Here is a 22888-nt window from a genome sequence, read left to right on the forward strand (position 1 = left end):
AGTAATGAAACTTTCACTGCCGATTCCAGACTCAAAAATGGCCAGGCCAAAGGAAACTCCAAGTACACTCAAACCAGTGGCATATAGCCTTAATTATAGACTTATTGCCTGCTAGCCGTAATTGGAAAAAGCAGATTTAAAAGGTTGCTTTTTGCGCAGAAGCAGCGAAGATGCTGTTTTTTAACATTTCTGGAAATCTGCGTTGCTTAGAGGCTGTGTTTGACATTTAAAAAGAAGCTTTTACCTTCTCAATATAGTTGGTACTCAGCAGCATAATAGAATGTTGCCGTAATTGTAGCTTTCTTCAAACTTTAGGGGGATTTTTTTTCCACAATTTGTTTTTTCAAGTCACAATTCCTTCTGTTCTGGATGCATTTATTTCCAATTGATTACATATTGTGACTTATATTCATGCATATTCTGCTCCTCTTCAGGCAAGATTCAGCAAGCTTCAAATGTTGCTCATTCACTGAAAAGGAAAAAAACAGAAAAGGCAGCAATTATTTTGCAGAAAAATCAAATGGCGCAGATCAAAAAGCCCACCAGGGAGCTGACAATGACATGTTTGAAAAAATCAAATCAAATAATTATAAATCATGACTGTATTTCCAATTGTTTGATGCATTGTGACCAGAATGAATCAGGTATACGTACAATCTGAGATCAACAGGTTGCATTGTCCTGTTTCATAAAGCTTCATAAAGGACTAAAATGAAACCTAAATTTAAACTTTTTCCAGTTTCATGTTGTTTTGAGTCATATTGAAAGAAAAAGGCCTTTCTGGACCAAACAGAACTACAGAGATCTGCCTGCTGGCTGCTTGGTCAGTCTGTGTAAATATATTCTCCTAACACTAAACCCTCACAGATAGAAATAAAGCCATGTGCTCCCTCATTGGCAGAGCGGAATACATGGCTGGATTCTATTGGTCGTCCTGATCAGCTGACAGGATGCTGTTGCTTAGAAACATTGTTTCCTACCGAAGCCAGCCTTTCTCTGCAGCTTTGCCAGTCCAATCAATGTGGCCACAGACTGGCAGCTTATCTCTCATGCTGTATTTCAAATATGTCAACTTAATGTGTTGCTTCTTATAAATTTGTATTTTTTATAATTAATTCAAGCTCCTCATTCAAACGGAACTAGTAGCTAATATTGAGCAGATAACTGATGAGGTCATCAATACACTACAAACCATGTGATAAACATACATTTTGTGAGGGAATGAGTGTCAGTGGTTATCAGAAATCGAGTTGTTTACATGCGATATGGACAGATGCCATACAACACATTTCAGCCTCATCTTTAAGTATCAGGCAAATTCTAATTCTGGTTTCCGTGGAAACCTCTCAGAGGCAAACAATGGATGAAGGGTAAAGGACAAGTGCAGGATGCCGATCTTTGTTTTGTGGATGCGTGCGTGAGCGTGCATGGAAGAAGGCTTGTGTGCGATATGGGCGCGTTTGTGTGTGCGTGTGTGTTATGGGGGAGGGAAACATTCTGGACAGGCATAGTTGGGTTCATAATGAGCGTGTACAGTGTGTCATGGGACTACGTGTAAAGAGTGCTCACATCTCCTTGTACATCAGTCCTCGGTGAGAGCCGGAGACTGCAGGGCATGCAAATCAGGAGTGATTTCAACACCCTCTGCCTCATCTCCACCATGTATTTCAGCAGATTTTAAGTTTGTTTACTCCTTGTCATATTTCCCTTCAAGCAAATATGCCCATGTACACCTTTCTTATGCATTCAGTCTTTTTTTTTATAAAAGATTGTGAATGATTGTAGGCGACAAGACCCACTAGTGATTATTTTTGTATGGTACACTCTTAAATATAAAGGTTTTTCTTTTTTTTTTTTTTTTTTTTTTTTTTACTGGCATCGATGGTTCCATGATTAACCTTTAATGTCCAGGTAACCCCTCCATTGCACAAAAGGTTTTTTATAGTGGAAAAATTTTCTTTGTTTAAAAACTGCTTTGCTTAAAATTGATTAACTGCATTGTTGCATCTGGCAACACCTTGACTTTGGTCACCCGAGGTTCCATGGTTCTATGAAAAATCTTTAACAACCATGAAACCTTTCCATTCCACAAGGTCCATCACAGTTTTTATATTGGGGGAAAAAAATCTTTAGATTATTTAAAAAAAATTGTACAATTTAAAGTTTACTAAACTGTTCACTAAAAGGTTCTTTGGGGAACCCAAAATGGTTCTTCTAAACTTAAAAAAAAATTTATTCCAAAAGGGTTTTTTTATAGTGATGCATCTATAGCGCCATGAATAACCTTTAAAGAGATAGTTCACCCAAAAATGAGAATTCTGTAATTGTTTACTCACCGTAATGTCGTTCCAAACCCATAGGACCTTCATTCATCTTCGGAACACAAATTAAGATATTTTTGATGAAATCCGAGAGCTTTCTGATCCTGCATAGACAGCAATGTTAGTGACACGTTCAAGGCCCAGAAAGCTAGTATGGACATCATTAAAATAGTCCATGTAAGTGGTTCAACCTTAATTTTATGAAGCTACGAGAATACTTATTGTATAAAAATTGCAAGTCATCCCCTCTGTCGAACAACATGAGGGTGAGTAATTAATAACAGAATTTTCATTTTTGGGTGAACTATCCCTTTAACATTCCCTCTCCATTCCACAAAAGATTCTTTATAGTTGAAAAAGAATCTTTAGATTTTTAAAATGGCTCTTTAAAGAATGTTCCCCAAAGGTTCTTTGGGGATCCCAAATGGTTCTTCTATGGCATCAATGCGAAATCGCCCTTTTGGAGCTTTTGTATTTAAAAGAGTAGAAGAACCATTTTAAATATATAACTATAAAGTATATATTAACTATAAAGAACCTTTTGTGCAGTGGAAAGTTTCCACGGATGTTGAAGTTTCTTCGTGGAACCACAGATGCCAATTAAGATCTTATATTATATAAGAATGTATAGCACTGCTGCAAAAAGTCCCTTTTTGGATCCTTTATTTTTAACAGTGTAAGTTGAAATATTGCAACAATGCCACAACGTCACATCCCACAAGACCTTGAATTTGGTCATCCGGATAGGAAAGAATCGAACCAGATGAGGGTAAAAATGTTTTAGGCGAGTCCCTTGAAATGGCTTTTGTCTTGCATTTCTGTAATTGCGGCCACTCTCCTTAGCATTCGCTGATTGCTTCAGAGCCCTGTTTTCTTGTTTTTTTTTGATTGTATGGATCTCAAATCTTGAGCTTTTATGGGGCTCAGGGGGCCAGAGTGGGAGAGCAAATAAGACAATATCTGCAGCTTTTCAGAGAGGACACTGCTCAGTTTAGGTCAGCAGAGATGGACCAGAAGTTTGGAAAGAAATGATTTCACCATTTCATCAAAACACGCTCTTTAAAGGGAGGCAAAGAGAGGTCAAGTGCAGAAACCACACTCAGGCAGAATTACCCTCTCACCCCTTAAGAAAGCTAAGGGGGTTCTCAGCAGGGAAGCATGAGCGCCGCACCACGCCTGCGCCGAGAAAGCCGGCCATCAGTGTGCAGCGGCAATTTCTGCCACTTGGGGATCACAGGTGAAAGGAAATTGATGGGCACTTTTCTATTATTAGTGCCAGTGAAGGAAACATTAGTGTCAGAAGAACTTGTCGAGCTGCTTGCGATTCTCTCCACTCATGTTCCCCAGAGAACTTTTCTTGGCAGACTTGATGTGTGGGCGCCAGATTTTGCAAAATCCCTCCCCACAAACATGAATGCTGGGAAAACAATCTTTAGCGCTGAGATCATTAGCTGATTAGCACGGTTACCTGGAAAGGCTACACCTTCTGCCAGGTAATCGGGGTTTCCTCGCAGGGGCAGCCGAACAGATGCTGCTTCTCGCTAAATACAATGAATTACTTATGGGCCGCTTAGCTAAACAAGGAATCGCTCTGTACAGGTTTGCATAACACCGATACGGACATCTGTCAATGTGACTTTTGAACCGCCTCTGCCTCGGCCTGGCAGGTAACCTGACGCTTATCACTGCGTCGTTGGGCTGTGGGGTAGATTAGGGCCACTGGCAACCATAGATCTCTTTAATGAATAATGAAAACACCCCTAGCCCAAGCTGACCCTTAAAATCGGGAGATTTCCTCCGCAACTGGTGCATATAAATGAATAATTATGTGTGTGTGTGTGTGTGTGTGTGCCCAAGCTATATATATATATATATATATAAAGTCTATAAATATCTTCATTTAATCATTAGGTTTGCTTTCCATGCCAATAAAACTCTTTCCAGCACATCAGACTACAAGGTGAAACCCTAAAGACTGTTTAAAAAAAAAAAAAAAATCCACTTTAAAATGATAAATTAGTAACGAATTAGTAACAAGAAGACCTCACTTGTACATTAATTCTCCCTTTAAAACTGTGCTTTTTATCTTCTGTCATAAATATATATTTCATTATATTTATTATTATAATTTTGGCTACAATATTGAGCACGTGAAGCAGCTGTGTGATCTGACACTTTTTGAATTTTTAAGAGGACACTTTTATCCCTACAACAAATTGGATCTTAAATTGTCTCTGGTTTTCCATGCATGCAGTTTGACAATTACATTGTATACCAAATGCCAATTTGCACATCTTGAGATTATTGGTTTTAATTAATTGATTGCAATCTCCATGATAAATACCCTCTTAATTTGGTCCTAATTACCCACATGTCATTTGTGTGGTGTGACAGCAAAAATACAAATTAATAGTGATTAAGAAGGACACAAATCTCCAAACACTTCTGCCCTTCGGACATGCTCTTTGTATCTCATATTTATGCTTAAGATCGAAAGATGCAGCTACAGTATTGTTTACAAACCCTCTCAACAACTGTGCACTCCAAATCTGTGATCAGAGCATGCAAAAAAGCACCAGGGATTCATGCTTCACTGCTTTAAAATTCCTCCTTGCTAAATCAAATAAACAAAATGACTGTACCTACACGATGGCCTCTGTCATACAAGCAGCCTTGTGGTAAAAAGGTTGAAGAAACAGTGCTGAAATACAAAAGCAATCATGCAAATGCCTGATAATGTACAGTAGAATGGCAGAGAAATGCACAAAGGCCTGACAAAACAACATGATGAACCAAACATTTCAGTCCCGGAGTACACCAGAATAGTACTGGGAACACAATGGGGGGGACAAATAGCACATTTGTGCCTGAAAATACACCTCTTGTGGCTTTTTTCAACCAAATTATGGAAATGTAAAATGGCTGTCTGCGCTTCCTTGCAGCTGCTGTCTCCTAAGTGGATAAAATTCATGCTAAGGTAAAAACATAATTTCCCAATTTCTTTGTTGAGCATAGACAGCACTTTAATCCCATTTATTATTGTGAAGGAGATTCTGGCATTTAAAATTGGTCCATCTTATGAAGCACACAAAGGTTCTGGGCTGAAACAAGAATGTGTTAAATTTAACAGGGAAAAGAGGTTTGATTCAGGTGAGGAAAAATGACAAACTAATTCTTACTTCAATTTTCAGAGGGGGAATGCACAGGCCTGTTGCTTCCCTTTGGACATTAGCCAAGAAAATGTAAAGCCATAAGACGTTAGATCAGTTGTAAGGTGATGGACACACAGATCTACTGCTCTAATGTCTTGTGGAATGAATCAAAGCCACTACGACTTACAACAGCCCTCCTTTACCACAGCATAAACACGTGTAGGTTTTGTAAATAAGCACAGTCTAGCATTTAAATAAAGTCGAAGCAAGAGTGGGGCACCTCCTCTGCGGACTCATCAGTGTCTTCTCCAATTGCATAACATCTTCACTTCCTCAGCACACACTGAGGACTCACATCGATCTCACTTACTGAGGACAAATGGTCATTAGGTGTCCATTTAATGAGCTCGGAAATCAGCATCCTGGATTTGTCACATCCTAAAAGAGTATGAATTCAGTGCATGCAAGTATTTCATTAAACATGCAACATTTTATACATTATTTCATACCAACAGCTTTTTAAAAAATACAGCTCTCTCAGAAGTGACAAAGACTTTTGAAGATTTTTATCAGGTTTACCTGAAAATTGCCAGCATTCAGCAAGCTTTAAAGATGGTTAACCTGATTTAAACTCGATTATTGATTTGTCAAAAATCTAATTAGCTTCATTTTGAAGGTAAATGTGGTTGTAAAAATAAAGAATAAAAGAGCAGAAAGCGGAGCATAGCAGAGCATTTGAAGCAGAGACTAAACCTGATAATTCCTCCATAAAAATAATCAAAATAAAAAGTCCACTTGGTTATAGTATGCTGTTCCTTTTAAAATCAGCCCAAACTGTGTGTAAATGTGGCTGGGGGTAAAATGTGCTCTGAATCTGCAGCAAAACACATTTAAATATTAATGAATAATAATGGCAGTAAGTGATGCATATTATATTTGCCTAATTATACACAAACAACTAGTTCCGTAAAAAAAAAAAAAAAAAAAAAAAAAAAAAAAAATGAACACTTGAGAATGGCTCCTTTCTGGTTTTGTAATGTTTTGACAGTGTGTGCTGTATCTACTTATTCAAGCAAGCAAAAAAAGGACATTATATGAAATCACTGTGTATTAATCGGAAGCAGATCAGTAACTTGGGCTGAATCCAGTCGATAAATTGTGACTATTACAAAAATGGTCTCAGTTATGGGTTTGCATATTAACTGTAATTAGTTACCCAAATAGGGATTATTTTGTGTTATTTTGTGCATTTTTTCCTTCTGCTAAAGCCAACAATGTGCCTCCCCTGACACTTGTAAAATGAACAGTGCAAACCAAAAAAAACCTGCTACCGATTTGCTTCCAGCAGGGCTGTGGTGCACCCTGACCAAAGTTAATCAAAGCCCTTCAATAGGACAGAATGCTTCATTGTGCATTGTGCAATTTTAAGACTTTGCCAAATTTTAGGTCATTTAGGCGACTGAGGTGTCAAACATTAATCTTAAAACCTGATTTACATCCATACAAAAGCATATGAGTTTATAATGAAATGCAATTGACATGCAATTCATATACAGTATACAGTGGTCTGAATGTGTGCCTTATTCAACACACATGATTTATATCATGTGATCATTAGAACAAGCTCCAAAAACCTGAATGGGTGTGTCAGATAAGAGAGACGTTCAAAAGGACCAGGATTGATATGACAGTTACTGTGCTTGAACAAAAAGAATATAGCCTATAAATAGCCTGCTGTTTTATTCAACAGGCACAAACTGAAATGCCCTTATATATATTGTAGTTGTGACTAGACAAATTTAGAGATGCCAAAGAAAAGCACAATGCCAAGTGACACGCTGTGTGCATCTAAATCATGATGTGTGTAGGAGGGTGCTTTACATTACAAACATTAATTGCATGTTTTTAACCTTCACAGTCTTCCTGACTGCTGATGTTGTGTCATCTATTTATGGTGGTGAGCTAATCAGCATGCAAACAAACAAATATATAATGAAAGAAGTCATCAATTCTGTATAATCATATAGGCTGTTGGGTGGGCTTAAACCTGTTTAAGGGGGTTTGCTGGTCTTAACTGGTCTCCCATCCTGGTCAGTAAGGTTATTACAAGGTTAAAAAAAAAGATATATATTTTTTGAAGTTGTAAATAAAACAGATTCTTGAAGTAGGTTTTAAAAGAAAATACTATTTAAAAATTTCTACTGCAGAATTTCATGTTTAATTTAACGTGTTACTCCCTTTGATTTTGTAATTGTTTGTAAAGTTTACTAGCAATTTTTTCATTGTAGATTTGAATTTATTTTGAATTGTTTCTTTATTGTTATTATTATTACAATTTTCAACTTCGATTGAATGTATTTTTATTTATTTTTTGAACATTTAGTTCTTATTTTAGTTTTAACATTTGTTTCTGCAACAGTTATTTTTGCAGTTAACTTGAGATTCATTTAAACTGGAGATTATTTAATGTCATTGCATTTAACAAAGACATTTACCTATTTTTTAAAGGTTCAACCTATCCGCATCCTTTATTAAAACAAAAATGGATTAGGAGAAAGATATAAAGTAGCCTACATAAAACACACTTTTGTGCATTGTTCATATTTAATCATAGTGTTGCAAAGGTTTAAAACACCATAACAAAAACATAATCTAAAAATTACTTTGTGGTTATTTTTATTGTATTTTAATACATTTATTGTCATCCCTGGCAACAAATAAATACATACCTGAACAAAAAATAAAAATATATTTTGGTTTCAGCTAGTTTTTGTTCACAAATCTCACAATTACGGAAGGTGTTTTTTTTTTTTTTTTTATTCCAGCCATTAAACACACTTTATTTATTTATTTATTTTAATTTACTTCAACGATACTAACACTGCTGGTCAGGCTGATCTGCTGGCTGCTTTTAGAATGAGTTTTTCTAACTTATCTTTAGGAGACCATTTTACACCACCAAAGACCAGCTAGATCAGCATAGCCAAGCAGGGAAATAATCTTAACCCAGATAAAACAAGCAAACATTCTTAGGTTTATTGACTTTTTTATTTAAATTATTTATTTTTATAAAAAAGGGTCATTTTAAATGTAAAGAAATACTAAAATAAAATCGCGAATGACTTTTATTGTGAAAGTTGACTTACAGCTTTTCCAGCCATGCAGTGACGTCATTCGGATCCGCTAAATTGACAGGCCACCTGCAGGGATGCAGCAAGGCTTTAAAGGGACAGGCTTCGGATGCATGGGATGCTTTTGTTACAGCACATGGCGAGAAGAAGACGGGCTGTCATCTCCAGCGAAGCATCCTCCGAAGCGCATCAGCAAAGACACGTAAGATATTCTTCATTTCATATCTTTCTGTAACAAAAAAAAAAAAGAGCTTTTCGAGAGATTTCGCAAAGACGATGTCAACCAGAAACAAACTGGTGAGGATAGAGTTCATGTAAGATTTTCAAATATTTTTCTTTGGACATCCAACGCCCTATATCGATCCGCGTTATGCGTTTATCAAATATAAGATTTTTTTTTTATCAAAACATTAGAAGACTAATGATTCGACAAAATGTGTCTAGAATATAAAAATACATAGATTGTGATGTCGAATCCGAATGCATTTGGTGTCAGTCGCATATTTTGCACAAAAATAAAATGTGTGTGTTGTAGGGAAAGTTGAATCAAGTGTTGATGATCCTGATCAACAGGTGACAAGAGCATCAGCATGTCTTCTCGAAGTCACTAAGATGTAATTTGCGGTGGGATTTGCATGCCGAATCTCTGTGTAAAACATGATGGACGCCTATTGTGAAGCCAGCCTATGAATGCACCCCTTTATAAATGACTTTACAGTGCTTTTCAGCTTATTTTTTCTCTGTTGAAAGCCTCAGGGTCAAAAACGGCGACATTGTTCATTACTGTTAATTCTGTTCTATCTTCTATTCAGTCAAAATAATTGTTCTCCCCCCAAGTCAATATGCTTTTGCAAAACTTCTATTGATTATAGGAGAGGAGCTCCTTCAAGATCTGTAATTCCCCAGCTGGTGTGTTGAGCGAATGACTACAATTAGATTTGAAGAGCTGTTTATTATAGTTATCCTTGGCAAATCCAATATCAGAGCAGTCCTCTACATCCTCATCTTTCTGCCGGTGCTAATCATATAGAGGTGGTCCTGGTGGCCTTCCCTCAACGTTTAGCTCCAATGTATTCCGATGGCAATTTAACGCAAAGAAGTGAAGGCTGAACTCCAGCCCTCGGGGGGGAACATGTGAATTCACACATCTCCAGGTGGGCTTGTGTGTGGAGTCGTTCATATCTCGTTCAGTACGAAGAAGAAAAAAAGGCTTGCCTATAAGGGATAGTTCAGGCAAAAAATTCTAATTCAGCCATTTACTCACCCTCATGTCATTCCAAACTGAATGTGGAAGACAAAAGATGATGTTAGGGACTGACAGCCTCAGTCACCATTTGTTTTCATTGCATCTTGCTCCACTGAATACTGACTAAAGCTGCTCTGTTCTACTTCATAGAAAAAAGCAAAAATAGATTTTGAACGACATGAGGGCGAGCAAATGATATCAGAATTAAATTTTTTAATTTTAAATTTGACCCCTTAAAACACTAAAAGCATCAATTAGGTTAGAGGTAAGAGTTTATTGTGTATATGCATTTACAAGGGAAAATAATTGTTAAAATAATATGCTTTGCAAAAGTGCCCGTTTTCCACAAGCGGAATGTAAAAAAGGTGAAAAAAAAAAACCCATCAAGGAGGTGGATGAACTCTTGAAAACATCGAAAACAACGTGCTCAATGCCCACTCACAAAAAAAAAAAAAAATTATATATGTGTGTGTGTGAGGAAAAGGGTGCATATAATTAGCTTCCGCCGGATATGTGCTAGGCGTCTGCGCTTCAATCAATTTCAGCACCACAGTGCTGGACAGCTCCCAGTGTCACTGCACAGAACAAGGGAGTCAATGGCAATCATTTCCAACAGCACGGGATCAGCCCCTGGGACAATTTAGCAAATAAATGATTTATTCGGAAGTAGTTGCACTAAAGTTAAAGCCTCCCTTAGAAAATTGCAGTTTTGACCCCCAAGAATTCCTCCTAATAGCTTTTGGTTTCTGAATGTATATTACTGTGAGTGTATATAGATCAAGGCACTATTTAGTGCACTTAAATTTAAAACCAAATTTTATTTGTTGCAAGTTGCAATGTGCAGTAGTGAATTTAATTCACCTTTTGGTGATGAAGAAATTCATCGAGTTTAAATTATTATTTAAATTGGTGGAAACAAAGATGCTGTTGTGCACATAATGGAGAAAAAATAATAAAGCTTTTTTTTTCTAGATGAACATAAATTAGACTGAGCTGTAGGCTGGTTAATCTAGTCAGAATTAATTATTTCTTGCGTGCGGCTTAGTGACAAACCTCTGAGGCATTGAACAGATGTTCTGAACCACCTGTTAGATCCTGACGCGTTCATATTGTGAGACTCTTAAAAATTATTCCACTGTTGTCTCTCGATGATGCACAGATAAATCTCACTCTGAGATGTTCTGTGCAATACTGATAACCACTTTTCATTACAAATCTAATAAATAAACGGTGTTATCTATCAGGAAATTAAATTAGGTATGCTGTATGTAATTATGGTTGGTCAACCTTGTGGTCCTATCTGATTTACAGACATACATTGTGTGTAGGAGAGACCGGGGAGTTGTAAGACCATCAGTTTAGCCAATTAGAAATGAGCTACAGAGGAGAATCTTACATTGACCACCACCCTTCTAAGGTGACAGCTGTAAGTGACCTTTTATATTTTTTTACTTCAGAAAAAGAAAAAAAAAAGAAGAGGTAAGAAACATTGGTTTGATATACAGAATCAATTTAAGCTTTTCATCTACATTTTGAAAACTAGAAATATCATGGCAGAGCAGACATGAAGGGTTGTAACACTTTCAGCACTTTTTAACACTTAAACTGGATCCATGAAATGAGAAACATTACATACAATTTGTTTGACTGCATTTAATGTGTTTTTATATATTTGTTTCAAATTTTGTTTGCTTTCTGAATTAAAATGAATAAAAATATCGTACACATTAATGTTTTATGTTAGTGTAACAGTGGACAGTGAGGAAGGTTGTAACAACAGCACCCTTCCCTTATGAAATTTAACCATGGTTTTACTACAAACAAAACCAAAGACCATGGTTACTATAGTTAAACCATGGTAACCACAAATTAACCATAGTTTAACCATGTTTTTGTAGTAAAATTGTGGTTATACAAATGGTAATCAACGCCAAAAACAAAAACAAAAAAAACATGAGGTCTACACTTTTACTACAATAAAACCATGGTTAATGTGGTTGTTGGGTTTGGCGTTATTTAGGGATACTTTGTAAATATCAATAGTAGAGTCATTTTAAGCATATAAATGTAATATTCCATCAAAGTTTCAGACAAGTAGCAAAAAAAAAAAAAAAAAAAAAAAAAAAAAAAAAGTTACAGACCTGTCAACAAAGACTTATTACATTTCCCGGTCTCACGTACACAGAAATATTAACTAAAAATCTTTAATACACCGATACAGCTTGATTAAACCGATCTAAACAAGCCTCCCAACCTGTAAACTGACAAACACTCGCAGAAAAGCTTAATAGTAGTTAACAAACAGCGAAATTATCGATAATTACTCGCTGTTTTATTGGCGCGTGGCTGCGTCTCAGAACTCATCGATCACGTGCGGTCGCTGTGAATGCGCGCGAGCAGGCGGAGGTGACAGGTTGTCTGTGAGCGTCGTGATGACACATTTACATGGAAAAACACTTCCAGAAATGGCAGCCCAAATGGTTCGGTGCATGTCGCGGTCTGTACTTCACAAGCAAGAAAAAAAAATCGTTCAGAGCAGGTGTTCAAACAAGAGCAAGAGGATATGCGCAATTAATGCAATTAGATGCAGCTTGGCTACCAAAATACTGGAGTGGGTCTGAGTAAAACACAATGTGTTGACTTTTCACATGCAGATAAACTCACTTTGTCAGCAGAGACACTAAACTAGACGTTAAATGTGGTCTTCATCGTTTTTAACATTTGTTTTTAGTCAGTGGATCCGTTTAAAGTGACAGACAAAAGGTGACAAACAAAACATTTTGTTTAAACGTCTTTTACTTGTTAGTTTTTGCATTAGATAGCTTATACTTGAATTTGTAGCTAACAGCTATGCTGATATTATATCCAAGCAGTTTAGAAACATACAATTTATCTCTAAACTGTGTAATTTATGTCCTAAGATTGTAGGATTGTAGCATTATACATTTATTTTGCTTCCATTGTTACCCTAATTTTATTTTAATTCAAAGTGGTGGCCATATGGCAGACATTTAGTTAAATGGCATTCTAATACAGAAATACACTTGCTAACAAACAGTGTACTGAAAAACACGAATGTTCAATATCAAACTAAATGAGAACATGAAGCAGGTGAAACCTGTTTTGTGATTTTAAAATCCTTTTACTTGATCGCAAATTATAACCATGGCATTCGGTTTTATTTTTAACCTCAAAGATGTTCTGTTGTATTTTTATCAGGAGGATAGTGGTCATGTATGATAGTGATTTCTAATCAGTTAAACTGACAGTGTTACAACTCACCTTGTGTTACAGCACTCCCCAATCCAATATCAAAAACAGCTGTGTAAATATATATAAATCCTAAGAGAGCCACTGCTTACTTAGCTCCCCAGCGGTAACAGGTTCCTTCTAGATAGTGTTTGAGTTCACAGCGCTGCGCGTTTGAACTGTTGCTCTGAATTGGATTTGAGCTTTAGGGACCTTTCAGGCTCCTCTTGTTTGGTGTTGCTATTTCAGAGCGATATTAGACTGCAGGGTAGCCTTGTGTAATATTGTGGAATCTACTGAAGCATCATCAAGACCTCAAGGGCCTTTTAACGCAGCCATTTTCACGTTGGCCCCTAACCTTGAAGTTGGCAATCCGCTTTTCCACATACGCATTTTCAAGAGTAGGTCGGACATCAAAACGTGAGAGAATCTGCGTACAAGCGATGGCCATTTGTGGCTGTGTTTGAAGTGCGAATCAGCCAATGCCAGTGACAGTCTAGCAGTGGGGGACGTGGAGCTGTGGAGCAGCTGTTCACCGGGGGACCGGAGGCGATGGGAGGGGTCAGTGAGAGGCCGACGAGGAGCGTAAGGCCTTAAACCAAATCTGCTGGTACATTGTCTGGTACAGAAAGAAAAAACTGTAGCAATTAACTACACTTTATCTAGTAGGTGAAGAACTTCTTTAATATATGAAATAAAACAATTCCAAAAATTATATATATATCTTTTTTTTCTTAAAATGAATGACCAATGATCCAGCAAACCCTTCACTGAAGTCAAATATCCTCAAGTTTTCGGCCATCTTGTTCAGAATGCAAATGTTTTCCTGTCTCCAAACGGACACTTATTCATGGTCCAATGTGTCATTCGCCTCCAGGGAGAGCTAAGCACACGGATCCCAAGGGTATGTCGGCTAAGAAGCTCGGCTTCCCTCTCGGTGAGAGAGTGTCTGTTAGGCCGTGCAATTGAATTACAAAGCAGGAAGTGAGCAGGACTAAGATTGTGCACAGCAGGGTTCGGCTGCAGTGGAGGAGATGGTGCATGTATGCTGAGCAAATCAGAGCAGGTCTCGGGAGAGATATTGCAATATATCTTTTCCGTTCTAGTTTTAATTACAGATAAACATCGACCATGGAGACTTGAAATTAATGTAGAATGCGAGTCGATATGTGCATTTATCCATCATGTAACCATGACAATTTCTGTTTTTTTTTTTTTTTCAGGTGTTCACAAAACCATTGTGAGAAGCGTTGACATCATCCGCTGGTGGTGTGTGAGTATGAATTTGCTAATGCAACCTTAACATTTTAACTGCAAAAAAGAGCTCAATATGTTGGACGATATTAGTATGTGTGAGATCAGATGGGATTAGTAAAATTTATTTATTTATTTTATATTATTGATTTATTATTGCTTATTGGTATTAGCTGATATTGAATATTACATTGCGGATGCTCATTTTCCCTATTTTTACATTTAGATTAGCTTTGCTGTCATTTAACACTCCCATTACATTTTTTAAATGCTAATAAGATGAAAACAGTGTGTGTGTGTGTGTGCATATATATATATATATATATATATATATATATATATATATAGATATATATATATATATATATATATATATATATATATATATATATATATATATATAATATATATATATATATATATCTATATATATATGTATATGATATATGTATATGTATATATATTATATATATATGTATATATATATTATATAAGTCAGCATAAATATATATATATATATATATATTTTTTTTCACTAAAATGTATATTTATATAAAATGTAACTAAGTCAGCATAAAGGATATTTTTTTTTTCACTTAACATTGACCTTTTTGATTTTTTTATGACTTTTTTTGAACACTAATATTATAATGTAAGTTATATTTTTTTTATGCTTAAATTCACTTGTAGCATTTATAATTAATTTATAAAAACTATTCAAATAATAAAATCATAGATATAAAATAATGAAATTTAATATAAAAATATACTAAAATGGAATATATATATATATATATATATATATATATATATATATATATATATATATCTATATATATATAAATAATATACATGGAAGTTATATATATATATATATATATATATATATATATATATATATATATATATATATATATAAATAATATACATGGAAACAGCCAACAAATGGTCAATAATAACATTTTAATATCTATATTTTTTTTAATATACATTTTAATATTGACCACTTATTGGTTATTGGCTTCAACATATAACAGTAAAATACAACTATAAGCTTATCAGTGTTGGCCAAAATGTCATTCTTATCCTTTATATTTGTACTCCAGCATAAATCCTGACCTGTGCTGCCTACCTAAGCCCTACCTATTGAAACAATGCATTAAACCCATTCGTCCTGGTTGCCCTGGTTACGGCCACTTATCAAGGAGAGGCCTTAAAGATCAAACAGGTGTGGTATCCAGTTGCCGCGTTCCTCCCGTTGCTATGGACCTTTGTTCGGCGCCGAGCACAGGTGCACGCCAGTGCCGCGGAGCACGGCGAGTGTACACAAAAACACAACGGAGGGACAAAAAGCATTTCGCCTGAGCACTGTGGTGCCATAAACTGCCCAGCGACCTATCATTGGAATGGGGGTGGGGGCGGAAAGGAAGGGGGTTGCAGAGTAAATTCGACATCAGAGGTAAGCCCAGCGAGGGGCCCTGACTGACGGCGAAAGCTCGAGTTCACAAAGACGTATCTACTGCTCTCCCACTGATCGCTAGCGCTCCTCGCCGTCCAACCCAGGAAACTCCCCACTAGCAGGAGTCACCGCACTTCCCCCACACAATAGCACACGATCACGTGGCGCATACTGTCATGTTGCCGTTTTTAACACTCGTTCTCAACCGTCACTCAATTTGTGGCAGCTGTCTTCAAGATCCTCTCCATCCCTTCAGGTTTTAGCACTAGAATCTCTTTTTCGCCATCCAAGTGTTTCGATAGCGACAGGTGGCATGACGCGTCCAGGAAACGGTGCTTAAATCTCATTGAATGATGCCGAAATGTGTTAAATTAAATTTCTACCTATTGATTAACAAGAGACGTGCTTGTTCAGAAACGCACAGCGTATTAAATTGACGCCGATGACTATAAGAGACAATCAGATTCGATTTGAGCACAACAGCCATGAGGTCATCTGACTTCATTGCGACATTCTGCAGTTTAGAAAATGGCAGAATTGATTTTTGCTGCTATAAAAACAAGCTTGGATGGTTTGCCATGGATGTACAATTGAGGTAATCCGATTGAAATCTTGAAGGAAATCTTAACTGAATCAGAGGATTTGCAACATTGTGTCTATTTAAAAAGACCAGACACTTTCCATATAGAAAGTTTTTGCTGAAATCTGAATGTGTTTTTATCTAAAAATGCAGAGTTATCACAGACAAACATGAAAGCAGCAGATATGTGCACTCTCATGACTGCCAGTTACCTCAAACCGAAATTTTTCAGCATCCCTCTGACTGGCAGATTGGCGGGTGCGGAGCAAATTCACCACCTCCACATCTCTCCAATTTCAGCACTGTAAAATAAAAGGAAAAAAAACCGTTAAAAAAGCGGTAAAAGGTCATTTTGACTGGGCTCCTGGGAGAGAGCATGTTCAGGTAATTAAGTGTAGCTTCACTCAGCCCCCTTGTCAAGGCAATTACCGTAAATCATATGCTCTTACCCGCGTTAATTACCGAGAAATCGGTCTGTACACCACTGACTGACAACCACACTCCGGCCTGCACATATTTACAACAATAACAATTATCCGATGTACCGTTACATCTGAAACAGCTGTGGTCAAAACAGATGTTGCTTGTGAAACGTAACCAAAGCTATTTAAATTGGGGAAGAGGGCTATGTTATTGATTTAACCAATGTTTATCATTGATTTAAATTGAGATCACAGTTGCTTATATATATATATAAAGAGGGCTATGTTATTGATTTAACCATTGTTTATAGTTGATTTTTGCTTATATATATATATACAAAATGACCATACAAACATGTTATTGTTACTCTGATAATATACTTTTTAATGGAAAAAACTGCATTAAAATATGAAAAATGCAAAATGCCATTTTCACTAGTGGATGTAACTGTATAAAACATGTTTCTTTATTCCACATAATTTTTACTATTAACTATTAATTTTATTTAGTCCTGACTTACAGCATCTTATTCCAGTCTGTAAATTTCTCGTCAACTTTTCTGTTGTAGATTTGTAACTACAGGAACAATGCTGAGGAACCAGCATCCGCTCAGCAGCTCTCTCAGCCCCACCCAGCAGCACTCAGCATCTCTGCAGTACTTCTTCCTCAAAGATAGAGAGAGAGAGGAAGACGGAGCGGGAGAGCAAGTAGGAAGTGGGAAGTCACCTCCGTCACTGTAAGTCACCCAACTAATCAGCTCAGCTCAGCGCCTGGTGGGGGGAGGGGGGTGGTGGTAAGAGAGAGAGAGGAAAAGAGTGAGAGAGAGGTAACAATTTCAAGGGGTGACTGAACAGCCACGTAAGGTGCTCCTGCCATGTTCCCTCAAAGGATGGGTTCACTGGATGTGAATGGAATCAAATTAGGAGAGATGGCCAGCCGGGTTGGGGGCCGATATGAAGTGTTACTGTGGTGTTATTGCATTAAAGAAATACATCAGAATGATTTTTTTGATGCATAGTTGGAGTTAGTGAGCTAACGAGCAAGATAACTAGCTATAGGTGTTCTCAGGTACGCATATTTTGAGGGATATTTTTTTGCACTAGGGTTGCCTTCTCTGTTATCAAAAAAGGTGAAATCACTGCACTCTGCCAACTCGGGGTGTGTGGATTAGTAAAAGTTTTTATTTTTTTATTATTTTTTACACTTTTAATGTTCTATTAAGAAAGTCATTATTTAAATATTTAGTTTTTATAATATCAAATTAATTATATAATAAATAAAAATATCTATGGATTTATATAATTACATAATTATATACACTTTTATTATTTTTTACATTTCTTTATTATTTGCTATGTTACAAGACTGACTTTTTTTGGTACCTTTTTTCTTTTTTCACTGAGGAGCAAGAACAGATTGCTTATTAAATGTTCAGTCTTTTCATGTAAACCTTTGCTTTAAAGAAACAGTTTTTGTTTTCCTAAAATCGAAAACCAAGTCATACCTGAACTCTCTGGGGATTTATTAATCGCTTCAGATGGAAAAAGGTGCTTTCGTAGTTACTGGTTGAATAATTGCATTTTTTTTTTCTTTTTTTTTCTGCAATTAGCCATTATCAGCATTCCACATCTGCTGAGGAACATTTTCATTTAAACATCTGAATGTGAGTCAAACACGTCTCCGACAAGATTTCTAAGCTAACTGACATCATTATCTGCCGTCTCAGCTCCATAATCGGCTGCCCTAATGCATTTTTTAATTGTTTTCTTTCCCCAATACGTGTTCCACACCTGAGTAGAGAAGGAACCATCTATTAAAAAAAAAAGTACCATCTATTAAATGAACATCTCGTCATCTGCCTGACCAGCTATTTCAGGTCTCTCCATTAGCGAGACACAACGAATCCATCTGACGTCCAAACTGTCATATCCCCGAGCCTATAAAGATCCCTATAACATGCTCAACAATCCAAAAAATGGAGACAATTGATTTTCGCCTGCCAAGAATGATCGTAATAAAGTTTTACAAGCATGACGAATCCCCGAGGTTATGATCTATGCACATTCTCAAAGGAAAAAGATTTCTCTCTCTCCATCGAATTATCTTTAGACAAATGGTGGCGACAGTATAATTGGACATTAGTCTTAATTCGCATGTTACAGGAGCTGAATTGAATGCTCGCTCCTCTTGGCTGGACACCAAGCTCTTTTTCTCTGCACGCCGCGTTCGGTTTTTCTAATTGTGCTTGGTGAAAGGCGGCCATCCTAAACTGAAGAGCATAATTTAACTGGCCTTAATAAAGGATTACTATTCAGCGTAGAGCCTATTATTTTCCAGCTAGACTCCCGACCGGAGATAAATAGGAACGGTACTCTCACCTTTTTTTTCTTTCTCTCACTTGCTTCCACTTCTCTGGAATCTTAAGTAAATGTATAAGTGCATGCGGAAACGGATTTAGCTACTTAAAGAAAATGAGAGGGGACCGAAGCAAAAAAGGACGCCTCGACTTTATTCAGACGTACTGAGGAGCCTATTATGGCTTATATGTTTTTTTAATGGGAAAAACCATAGTTGATCCGAGCTAATTTCCCTTGTGCAGCTTGGGCTCTGAAAGTAATCCATCACCTCAGTATGAGGTGGTGGCGGCGAGAAGCCACGTCTCTAATGAAGCTCTCCTTCAGAGGGCTAAAGAATCGCGCTGTCAGTCTCCGCTCAATGCCACCCCCGACACAATGGCCTCCCGATTGTTGCTTTCTCTTTGTATGTGTTAACCCAAGCAGGGCCTTATACAAAATGAATGGGCTGATGTAACCTTAGCTTTGACGGTCCCCTGCCATCCCGAAACACCTGTCAGTCACGCTTTTGTTGTCGGCGCAGGTGAGTTTGACGTTGCGCGCCGTACATATTTCTGAATCTTGCGGTTTGTGTTACGTCGTGCCAGGCGCTCCGTGACCAAGGAGGGTTTTCAGCTAGATTTTGTTGTTGTTTTTGTTGTAGAGTCCTCCGCCCTCTGGACTGAAAGGAAATAAGAGTGCTTCTTTCAGAGAGAAGGGGGCACAATCCAGTCGTTCGTGTCTTCCAAGGAAGGTAGAACTAAATGCACTCAGCTGTCCTTTTTCAAATGTCACTATCAAAGGTCTAGGATGTGTGTGTGTGTGGAGAGGTTTTTAGCAGAATGATGTGCAAGCTATAAGAAAAGGCCAGCTCGCTGCACCTTTCCTGCCTCGCCTTTGCTGTCGCTCTCTCTTCCGTGCATTGATCTGTCACTTAAAACTGATCACTTCATTATCTCCCGAACGGCGAGTGTTACATGGGAGTCGTGAGCATGCTTAACCGAGTGCTTTCTTGTTTATGACAGGCTTTTACACCCAAGGGTAATGGCCTCGGTGGCTAATGGTAATTCATGGAACGCAGGACTGATGGGAATGGAGTTTAATGCTTGGAAACACTAAGTGTCCTAACTGTGGGACGAGTTTTGAACAGAATGTTTGGTTTTAAATGATTTTGGACCAATGAGATTTTGTGGGCGGGGTTATGCAGCACCGGCGCTCAGATTTACATGGTTGCACTAAATAAAATTAAATAAAATTGCATAAAATAGTAGAGTCAGTAGAGATAGTAGTAGAGAATAGTAGAATTAAAATTATGTGTGGGGTCAAAAATTAACAGCAAATGCAAAAAAAGCTAAATGCTTTAGCGCTTTAGCAAATTTTTCAAATCTAATTTAAATGACCGACTCTCATGCCTTCAAACTACTTTGACTAGGTGGAAAATTTCTTGCATTTAGCTAAGCATTAACAAACAAATACATAATTGTATAATACATAAAATATATTTATAAATTATAGTAATACTTGATATAATAATATAATAGATTATCACAGAATACATAATGCAGATTTTTAAATGCAAATTACAGTTTTATGGTCATATTTAGTCATTTTTGTAGCAATATTTTACTATATAAAGTTTTTTAACTATTTAAATGTAAATGTTGTCTATTTTTTATATTTTTATAATTTTTATTTATAGATAAATATTTATAAAGATATACAATATTTTTTTTCAAATTATAAATAAAAAATTATTACAAATATATCTTTACAAATATTTATAAATTAAAAAATGTTTTCTCAATTCATGTAACAAGGACAAACATGGACAGAACTGTACTTTAATTCTTCATATTGCCTGCCTTTCTCACAAATGCTTGCATTTCTTCTCTATTTTTCAAAGGTTTCCACTTGTTAACCATTCGTTGTGTGATTCACACCTAAAGCTCTTTCTGGACCTTTTCAAGCAGACCTGTTATTCGAACTAGGGGCTTGCTGGCTGAATCTTCTTTCATTTTGAGCCTCATCAGACCGAACACGAGGACATGAGGTTGCCACAGTAGCCTTCAGATACAGGCGACATTTTGCAGGGTGTGTGAAGACTTCTCAATGGAAAGGGCAGGTATGCTTCAGGTAATACCACATTATGAGCTCCCATCGGTCTTGGATTTCTCCGGATTCACGCTGGGTCTCTGGCGAGCTTTAGCTCGGGTTACTTCTGAAGCTAAAGCACACATATAGAAGAGCTTTTAATAAATATTCCCATTCATAGACAGTAAATCAATTCCTTCTCCTATAAAACGTGTTGGGCATGCTGATGGTTATATCCCAGAACATACATGATCCAGCATATTGAAAAAGATCACCGTAAGCCCTGTCCGCAAAGATATTGAAGTAAATCTCAATACCTTCCACTAAAATTAAAACGACGACTCCGTTTCTAAAGATAGCGTTTTCCATTTCAGCAGACGTTGGTCTGGGTCGCTGTGGAAGACTAGTGATTTTGTTGTTGTTCCTTCTGCTTTCTGACAACAAGTCACAGTCTACCTCAGCGACCAGGTCCATGTGGATACACCGAAACCTCCTGACCAAAAAGAGAGGCTAATCTGTGCCCAGATGCATTTGTTTTCCCATTCAATAGACAGGTAAGTAGCATCTGATTATTACTTGTAGCTAACGCTCATAATTAACCACATTTTGGACCAGTGAACAATGCAGCTGATTAACTGGCTTTGCTTAAAAACCCTGTCATTTTGAATATGCAAAAAGCGCTGTTAGCCATGTCTTTTTTTGTCCGTGTTTGTGCATCCCGAACTATGCGAATCCAATTCAGCAGAGAGTTGAATTATTTCTGTTGTTGCAAACGTGGCCCTGTAGGACACGATTGCGCCGACCAACTTAAGGTGAATGTTTTTGTGTAGGAGGCTGATATGTTTCAAGGCCTCCAGCTCTGAGTTGATCTTTTATTCATGTAAACCTTGTTCACTTCTGATGAAGCAATTATCTCACAAGCAAATCGCTTTTGTGTCGTCTGTTAAACGCTATGCAATCGCATCAATATTTCTCTTTCAAACGGATTAAAAACCTCATCCTGATACCTGTTCTGAGTCGCCTCTTTCTTCTTTTCCTACACGAGTTTGCACACTGCAGCCACGTCGAAATGTAATCATGCTTCCACGCAAATCAGATACACTCCTGTTGCTTTATTAATCAAATCGGCCGAGGTTATTAATCTAGTCCCTCTTAATTAAGAGGCCATAGATAGGTGAATTGCAGCATTTGTAATGGTATTGTGCAGCTGATGGATACACAGACCAATAAAAGCCTTCGGTAATGGCTTCGCTGTGACTATGAATATGCATTAGCCCAGCGAACGATGAACAATGAGAGTGGGTGTTACCTTCAACTCTCACCGAACGGTGTAGGATGTTTCCATGGCGACCACCATGGCAACGCAGCGCTGAATTACTAGCCTCGGCCTTGAGAAGGGCTGTTGTCGACAATACTCGCCGCCTGCTTTTATCATGCTAAAACTATAGTGCTCTAGGTTATTACGACTCCATTACTTTAAGAGTAATTCATTTAATAAGATATTGGTCCTCCCAAAAAAGCTCATTCAGGGTCAGGACGATCCAGGGATTGATCCGAATGAACTCGTTCAGTGTTATTCAAGGGGGGAAATGCTTTGGAGATGGAGAGAGAGCACCATTTTCATTTGCAATGATGCTCCATATTCAAGT

At 37.2% G+C, this 22888-nt stretch overlaps 2 long non-coding RNA genes across 3 annotated transcripts; one reads left to right on the forward strand and one right to left on the reverse strand.

Moving 5' to 3' along the window:
* Window positions 1-349: 349 nt before the first annotated feature.
* Window positions 350-17454, reverse strand: LOC109064714. The gene is made up of 5 exons (XR_002013440.2): window positions 17336-17454; window positions 16842-16899; window positions 16605-16694; window positions 8620-8833; window positions 350-469 (listed from the first exon to the last, which is right to left on the reverse strand). It is a non-coding gene; the product is annotated as an uncharacterized LOC109064714 (long non-coding RNA).
* Window positions 8672-22331, forward strand: LOC122142424. Of its 2 annotated transcripts, none has more exons than XR_006158596.1 (4): window positions 8672-8806; window positions 14323-14372; window positions 17384-17551; window positions 21052-22331. It is a non-coding gene; the product is annotated as an uncharacterized LOC122142424 (long non-coding RNA). The 2 variants fall into 2 exon arrangements; XR_006158597.1 differs by lacking the exon at window positions 21052-22331 and adding an exon at window positions 18425-20678.
* Window positions 22332-22888: the final 557 nt, after the last annotated feature.

Source organism: Cyprinus carpio, chromosome B25 (genome assembly GCF_018340385.1).
Source record: "Cyprinus carpio isolate SPL01 chromosome B25, ASM1834038v1, whole genome shotgun sequence".
NCBI lineage: Eukaryota > Metazoa > Chordata > Actinopteri > Cypriniformes > Cyprinidae > Cyprinus > Cyprinus carpio.